Source organism: Oncorhynchus tshawytscha, linkage group LG03 (genome assembly GCF_018296145.1).
Source record: "Oncorhynchus tshawytscha isolate Ot180627B linkage group LG03, Otsh_v2.0, whole genome shotgun sequence".
Classification (NCBI taxonomy): domain Eukaryota; kingdom Metazoa; phylum Chordata; class Actinopteri; order Salmoniformes; family Salmonidae; genus Oncorhynchus; species Oncorhynchus tshawytscha.
The window spans coordinates 2,453,747-2,461,185 of record NC_056431.1 but is presented as its reverse complement, the minus strand read 5'-3'; positions in this window follow the sequence as shown (position 1 = coordinate 2,461,185).

The following is a 7,439-nucleotide window of genomic DNA, read 5'->3' as shown; positions in this document are numbered from 1 at the left end:
ACCACCAGTCAGGAGGATAGAGACAGCTCAAGAGGTATGTAAAGAACCACCAGTCAGGAGGATACAGACAGCTCAAGAGGTATGTAAAGAACCACCAGTCAGGAGGATACAGACAGCTCAAGAGGTATGTAAAGAACCACCAGTCAGGAGGATACAGACAGCTCAGAGGTATGTAAAGAACCACCAGTCAGGAGGATACAGACAGCTCAGAGGTATGTAAAGAACCACCAGTCAGGAGGATACAGACAGCTCAGAGGTATGTAAAGAACCACCAGTCATAGGATATAGACAGCTCAGAGGTATGTAAAGAACCACCAGTCAGGAGGATACAGACAGCTCAGAGGTATGTAAAGAACCACCAGTCAGGAGGATACAGACAGCTCAAGAGGTATGTAAAGAACCACCAGTCAGGAGGATACAGACAGCTCAGAGGTATGTAAAGAACCACCAGTCAGGAGGATATAGACAGCTCAGAGGTATGTAAAGAACCACCAGTCAGGAGGATACAGACAGCTCAGAGGTATGTAAAGAACCACCAGTCAGGAGGATACAGACAGCTCAGAGGTATGTAAAGAACCACCAGTCAGGAGGATACAGACAGCTCAAGAGGTATGTAAAGAACCACCAGTCATAGGATATAGACAGCTCAGAGGTATGTAAAGAACCACCAGTCAGGAGGATACAGACAGCTCAGAGGTATGTAAAGAACCACCAGTCAGGAGGATACAGACAGCTCTGAGGTATGTAAAGAACCACCAGTCAGGAGGATACAGACAGCTCAGAGGTATGTAAAGAACCACCAGTCATAGGATATAGACAGCTCAGAGGTATATAAAGAACCACCAGTCATAGGATATAGACAGCTCAGAGGTATGTAAAGAACCACCAGTCAGGAGGATACAGACAGCTCAGAGGTATGTAAAGAACCACCAGTCATAGGATATAGACAGCTCAGAGGTATATAAAGAACCACCAGTCATAGGATATAGACAGCTCAGAGGTATGTAAAGAACCACCAGTCAGGAGGATACAGACAGCTCAGAGGTATGTAAAGAACCACCAGTCAGGAGGATACAGACAGCTCAAGAGGTATGTAAAGAACCACCAGTCATAGGATATAGACAGCTCAGAGGTATGTAAAGAACCATCAGTCAGGAGGATACAGACAGCTCAGAGGTATGTAAAGAACCACCAGTCAGGAGGATACAGACAGCTCAGAGGTATGTAAAGAACCACCAGTCAGGAAGATACAGACAGCTCAGAGGTATGTAAAGAATCACCAGTCAGGAGGATACAGACAGCTCAAGAGGTATGTAAAGAACCACCAGTCAGGAAGATACAGACAGCTCAGAGGTATGTAAAGAATCACCAGTCAGGAGGATACAGACAGCTCAGAGGTATGTAAAGAACCACCAGTCATAGGATATAGACAGCTCAGAGGTATGTAAAGAACCACCAGTCATAGGATATAGACAGCTCAGAGGTATGTAAAGAACCACCAGTCAGGAGGATACAGACAGCTCAGAGGTATGTAAAGAACCACCAGTCAGGAAGATACAGACAGCTCAGAGGTATGTAAAGAATCACCAGTCAGGAGGATACAGACAGCTCAAGAGGTATGTAAAGAACCACCAGTCAGGAAGATACAGACAGCTCAGAGGTATGTAAAGAATCACCAGTCAGGAGGATACAGACAGCTCAGAGGTATGTAAAGAACCACCAGTCATAGGATATAGACAGCTCAGAGGTATGTAAAGAACCACCAGTCATAGGATATAGACAGCTCAGAGGTATGTAAAGAACCACCAGTCAGGAGGATACAGACAGCTCAGAGGTATGTAAAGAACCACCAGTCAGGAGGATACAGACAGCTCAAGAGGTATGTAAAGAACCACCAGTCATAGGATATAGACAGCTCAGAGGTATGTAAAGAACCACCAGTCAGGAGGATACAGACAGCTCAGAGGTATGTAAAGAACCACCAGTCAGGAGGATACAGACAGCTCTGAGGTATGTAAAGAACCACCAGTCAGGAGGATACAGACAGCTCAGAGGTATGTAAAGAACCACCAGTCAGGAGGATACAGACAGCTCAGAGGTATGTAAAGAACCACCAGTCAGGAAGATACAGACAGCTCAGAGGTATGTAAAGAATCACCAGTCAGGAGGATACAGACAGCTCAGAGGTATGTAAAGAACCACCAGTCAGGAGGATACAGACAGCTCAGAGGTATGTAAAGAACCACCAATCAGGAAGATACAGACAGCTCAGAGGTATGTAAAGAATCACCAGTCAGGAGGATACAGACAGCTCAAGAGGTATGTAAAGAACCACCAGTCAGGAAGATACAGACAGCTCAGAGGTATGTAAAGAATCACCAGTCAGGAGGATACAGACAGCTCAGAGGTATGTAAAGAACCACCAGTCAGGAAGATACAGACAGCTCAGAGGTATGTAAAGAATCACCAGTCAGGAGGATACAGACAGCTCAGAGGTATGTAAAGAACCACCAGTCAGGAGGATACAGACAGCTCAGAGGTATGTAAAGAACCACCAGTCATAGGATATAGACAGCTCAGAGGTATATAAAGAACCACCAGTCATAGGATATAGACAGCTCAGAGGTATGTAAAGAACCACCAGTCAGGAGGATACAGACAGCTCAGAGGTATGTAAAGAACCACCAGTCAGGAGGATACAGACAGCTCAAGAGGTATGTAAAGAACCACCAGTCATAGGATATAGACAGCTCAGAGGTATGTAAAGAACCATCAGTCAGGAGGATACAGACAGCTCAGAGGTATGTAAAGAACCACCAGTCAGGAGGATACAGACAGCTCTGAGGTATGTAAAGAACCACCAGTCAGGAGGATACAGACAGCTCAGAGGTATGTAAAGAACCACCAGTCAGGAGGATACAGACAGCTCAGAGGTATGTAAAGAACCACCAGTCAGGAAGATACAGACAGCTCAGAGGTATGTAAAGAATCACCAGTCAGGAGGATACAGACAGCTCAGAGGTATGTAAAGAACCACCAGTCAGGAGGATACAGACAGCTCAGAGGTATGTAAAGAACCACCAGTCAGGAAGATACAGACAGCTCAGAGGTATGTAAAGAATCACCAGTCAGGAGGATACAGACAGCTCAAGAGGTATGTAAAGAACCACCAGTCAGGAAGATACAGACAGCTCAGAGGTATGTAAAGAATCACCAGTCAGGAGGATACAGACAGCTCAGAGGTATGTAAAGAACCACCAGTCATAGGATATAGACAGCTCAGAGGTATGTAAAGAACCACCAGTCATAGGATATAGACAGCTCAGAGGTATGTAAAGAACCACCAGTCAGGAGGATACAGACAGCTCAGAGGTATGTAAAGAACCACCAGTCAGGAGGATACAGACAGCTCAAGAGGTATGTAAAGAACCACCAGTCATAGGATATAGACAGCTCAGAGGTATGTAAAGAACCACCAGTCAGGAGGATACAGACAGCTCAGAGGTATGTAAAGAACCACCAGTCAGGAGGATACAGACAGCTCTGAGGTATGTAAAGAACCACCAGTCAGGAGGATACAGACAGCTCAGAGGTATGAAGAACCACAAGTCAGGAGGATACAGACAGCTCAGAGGTATGTAAAGAACCACCAGTCAGGAAGATACAGACAGCTCAGAGGTATGTAAAGAATCACCAGTCAGGAGGATACAGACAGCTCAGAGGTATGTAAAGAACCACCAGTCAGGAGGATACAGACAGCTCAGAGGTATGTAAAGAACCACCAATCAGGAAGATACAGACAGCTCAGAGGTATGTAAAGAATCACCAGTCAGGAGGATACAGACAGCTCAAGAGGTATGTAAAGAACCACCAGTCAGGAAGATACAGACAGCTCAGAGGTATGTAAAGAATCACCAGTCAGGAGGATACAGACAGCTCAGAGGTATGTAAAGAACCACCAGTCAGGAAGATACAGACAGCTCAGAGGTATGTAAAGAATCACCAGTCAGGAGGATACAGACAGCTCAGAGGTATGTAAAGAACCACCAGTCAGGAAGATACAGACAGCTCAGAGGTATGTAAAGAACCACCAGTCAGGAAGATACAGACAGCTCAGAGGTATGTAAAGAACCACCAGTCAGGAAGATACAGACAGCTCAGAGGTATGTAAAGAATCACCAGTCAGGAAGATACAGACAGCTCAGAGGTATGTAAAGAACCACCAGTCAGGAGGATACAGACAGCTCAGAGGTATGTAAAGAATCACCAGTCAGGAGGATACAGACAGCTCAGAGGTATGTAAAGAATCACCAGTCAGGAAGATACAGACAGCTCAGAGGTATGTAAAGAATCACCAGTCAGGAGGATACAGACAGCTCAGAGGTATGTAAAGAACCACCAGTCAGGAGGATACAGACAGCTCAGAGGTATGTAAAGAATCACCAGTCAGGAGGATACAGACAGCTCAGAGGTATGTAAAGAACCACCAGTCAGGAGGATACAGACAGCTCAGAGGTATGTAAAGAATCACCAGTCAGGAGGATACAGACAGCTCAGAGGTATGTAAAGAATCACCAGTCAGGAGGATACAGACAGCTCAGAGGTATGTAAAGAATCACCAGTCAGGAGGATACAGACAGCTCAGAGGTATGTAAAGAATCACCAGTCAGGAGGATACAGACAGCTCAGAGGTATGTAAAGAATCACCAGTCAGGAGGATACAGACAGCTCAGAGGTATGTAAAGAATCACCAGTCAGGAGGATACAGACAGCTCAAGAGGTATGTAAAGAACCACCAGTCAGGAGGATACAGACAGCTCAAGAGGTATGTAAAGAACCACCAGTCAGGAGGATACAGACAGCTCAGAGGTATGTAAAGAACCACCAGTCAGGAGGATACAGACAGCTCAGAGGTATGTAAAGAACCACCAGTCAGGAGGATACAGACAGCTCAGAGGTATGTAAAGAACCACCAGTCAGGAAGATACAGACAGCTCAGAGGTATGTAAAGAATCACCAGTCAGGAGGATACAGACAGCTCAAGAGGTATGTAAAGAACCACCAGTCAGGAGGATACAGACAGCTCAGAGGTATGTAAAGAACCACCAGTCAGGAGGATACAGACAGCTCAAGAGGTATGCTTAGATATGCATAAACATAGACTTTTTTTAAATTTATTTTTTTACATAGGATTAAGCATAATGATTATGCCTCTAGATTGCAGGAAAAGGCTGTTTAAAGTGTTTGATAAATGATTAATTCTCCAACTGACTTTTTTAAAAGTATGAAGTGAGTGCTCATTAGATAATGGCTAAGGGTTGTATAGACGGTGCCTTCAGAAAGTACTCATGCACCTTGACCTCTTCCACGTTTTTTGTGTTACAGCTTGAACTCAAAATGGATTATGTCAATGTTTTCTTTCACCCATCTAGACACAATGCCCCATAATGGCAAAGTGAAAACATCTTTTTTGACGTTTTTGCAAAATTAATTACTTAAATATCCCATTTACTAAAACATTCACACCCATGAGTCAATACATGTTAGAATCACGTTTGTCAGCGATTACAGCTGTGAGTCTTTCTGGGTAAGTCTAAGAGCCTTGCACACCTGGATTGTACAAGATTTGCCCATTAGTCTTTTCAAAATTCTTCAAGCTCTGTCACATTGGTTGTTGGTCATTGCTAGACACCCATATTCAAGTCTTGCCATAGATTTTCAATCAGATTTAAGTCAAAACTGTAACTCGTCCACTCAGGATGTTACAGTTTTGACTTAAATCCTTCCCTGTCTTCTTGGTAAGTAACTCCAGTGTAGATTTGGCCTTGTGTTTTAGGTTATTTTCTTGCTGAAGGTGAAATAATCTCCCAGTGTCTGGTGGAAAGCAGACTGAACCAGTTTTTCCTCTAGGATTTTGCATTTGTTTTGCTCCATTCTGTTTAGCATACCCACAATATGATGCAGTCACCAATATGCTTGAAAATATGGAGAGAGGTACTAAATATTGTGTTATATTGGATTTGCCCCAAACGTAACACTTTGTATTCAGAACTAAAAGTGAATTGCTTTATATATGCAGTATTTCTTTTGTGCCTTGTTGCAAACAGGATGCAAGTTTTGGAATATTTTTATCCTGTAAATTCTTCCTTCTTTTCACTCTGTCAATTAGGGTAGTATTGTTGACTAACTACAATGTTGTTGATCCATCCTCAGTTTTCTTCTATCACATAACTGTTTTAAAGTCACCATTGGCCTTATGGTAAAATCCCTGAGAGGTTTCCTTCCTCTCTGGCAACTGAGTTAGGAAGGACACTTGTATCTTTGTAGTGACTGGGTGTATTGATATACCATCCAAAGTGCAATTAATAACTTCACCATACTCAAACGGATATTCAATGCTCAAACAGATATGTAATTAATTTGTAAACATTTCAAACTTAATTCCACTTTGACATTATGGGGTATTGTGTGTAGGCCAGTGACAAAACAATCTCTATTTAATCCATTTTGAATTCAGTCTGTAACACAACAAGATGTGAAAAAAGTCAAGGGGTGTGAATACTTTCTGAAGGCACTGTATCCATTTGGAATAACCCTTACTGGCTTGGTTAACCAGTCTTAACTTCACATTTTATGGTATAGACAATGCAAGCTGTTTGTTTCATGTAGACCTAGTAGCTGTAAAGGTCTGTCTCAGTTCTGTTGCTCTGACACCCTGACATGAAGACAGACTGGTGTGTTGAACAAAGACACTGATCACAGGGTTTGTATCACTTTCACACTGTGGCTTGGAGCTGGGCTTGGGTTGCTTGGATTTCACACACCCTGCAAACAAGAACCACACCTAGTGATTCAAACCTAACAAACTTTATTGGCATAGTCATGTTGACAGTGAGGTCAAAGCAATTAGCAATGAATAGATAGTGGTGCAAATATATAGTGCTTTAATGACGGTCATTAACGTGTAAGTGATGATCCAAATGGTGAAGTAAAAGTAGTGGTTACTATTCTTCAACTCATAACTACACATTGATTTATATTACTATATGAAACAAACCATGGTTCTCGCCTTAGAGATACATTCCATTCCCATTTAGATGCAGGTGTTTATCACACTGTCATACACACACTCACATACGAGCGTGCACAGGCACACACAAACACAAGCATGCAAGTACAGACTCACACAGGCACACACAAACACAAGCATGCAAGTACAGACTCACACAGGCACACACAAACACAAGCATGCAAGTACAGACTCACACAGGCACACACAAACACAAGCATGCAAGTACAGACTCACACAGGCACACACAAACACAAGCATGCAAGTACAGACTCACACAGGCACACACAAACACAAGCATGCAAGTACAGACTCACACAGGCACACACAAACACAAGCATGCAAGTACAGACTCACACAGGCACACACA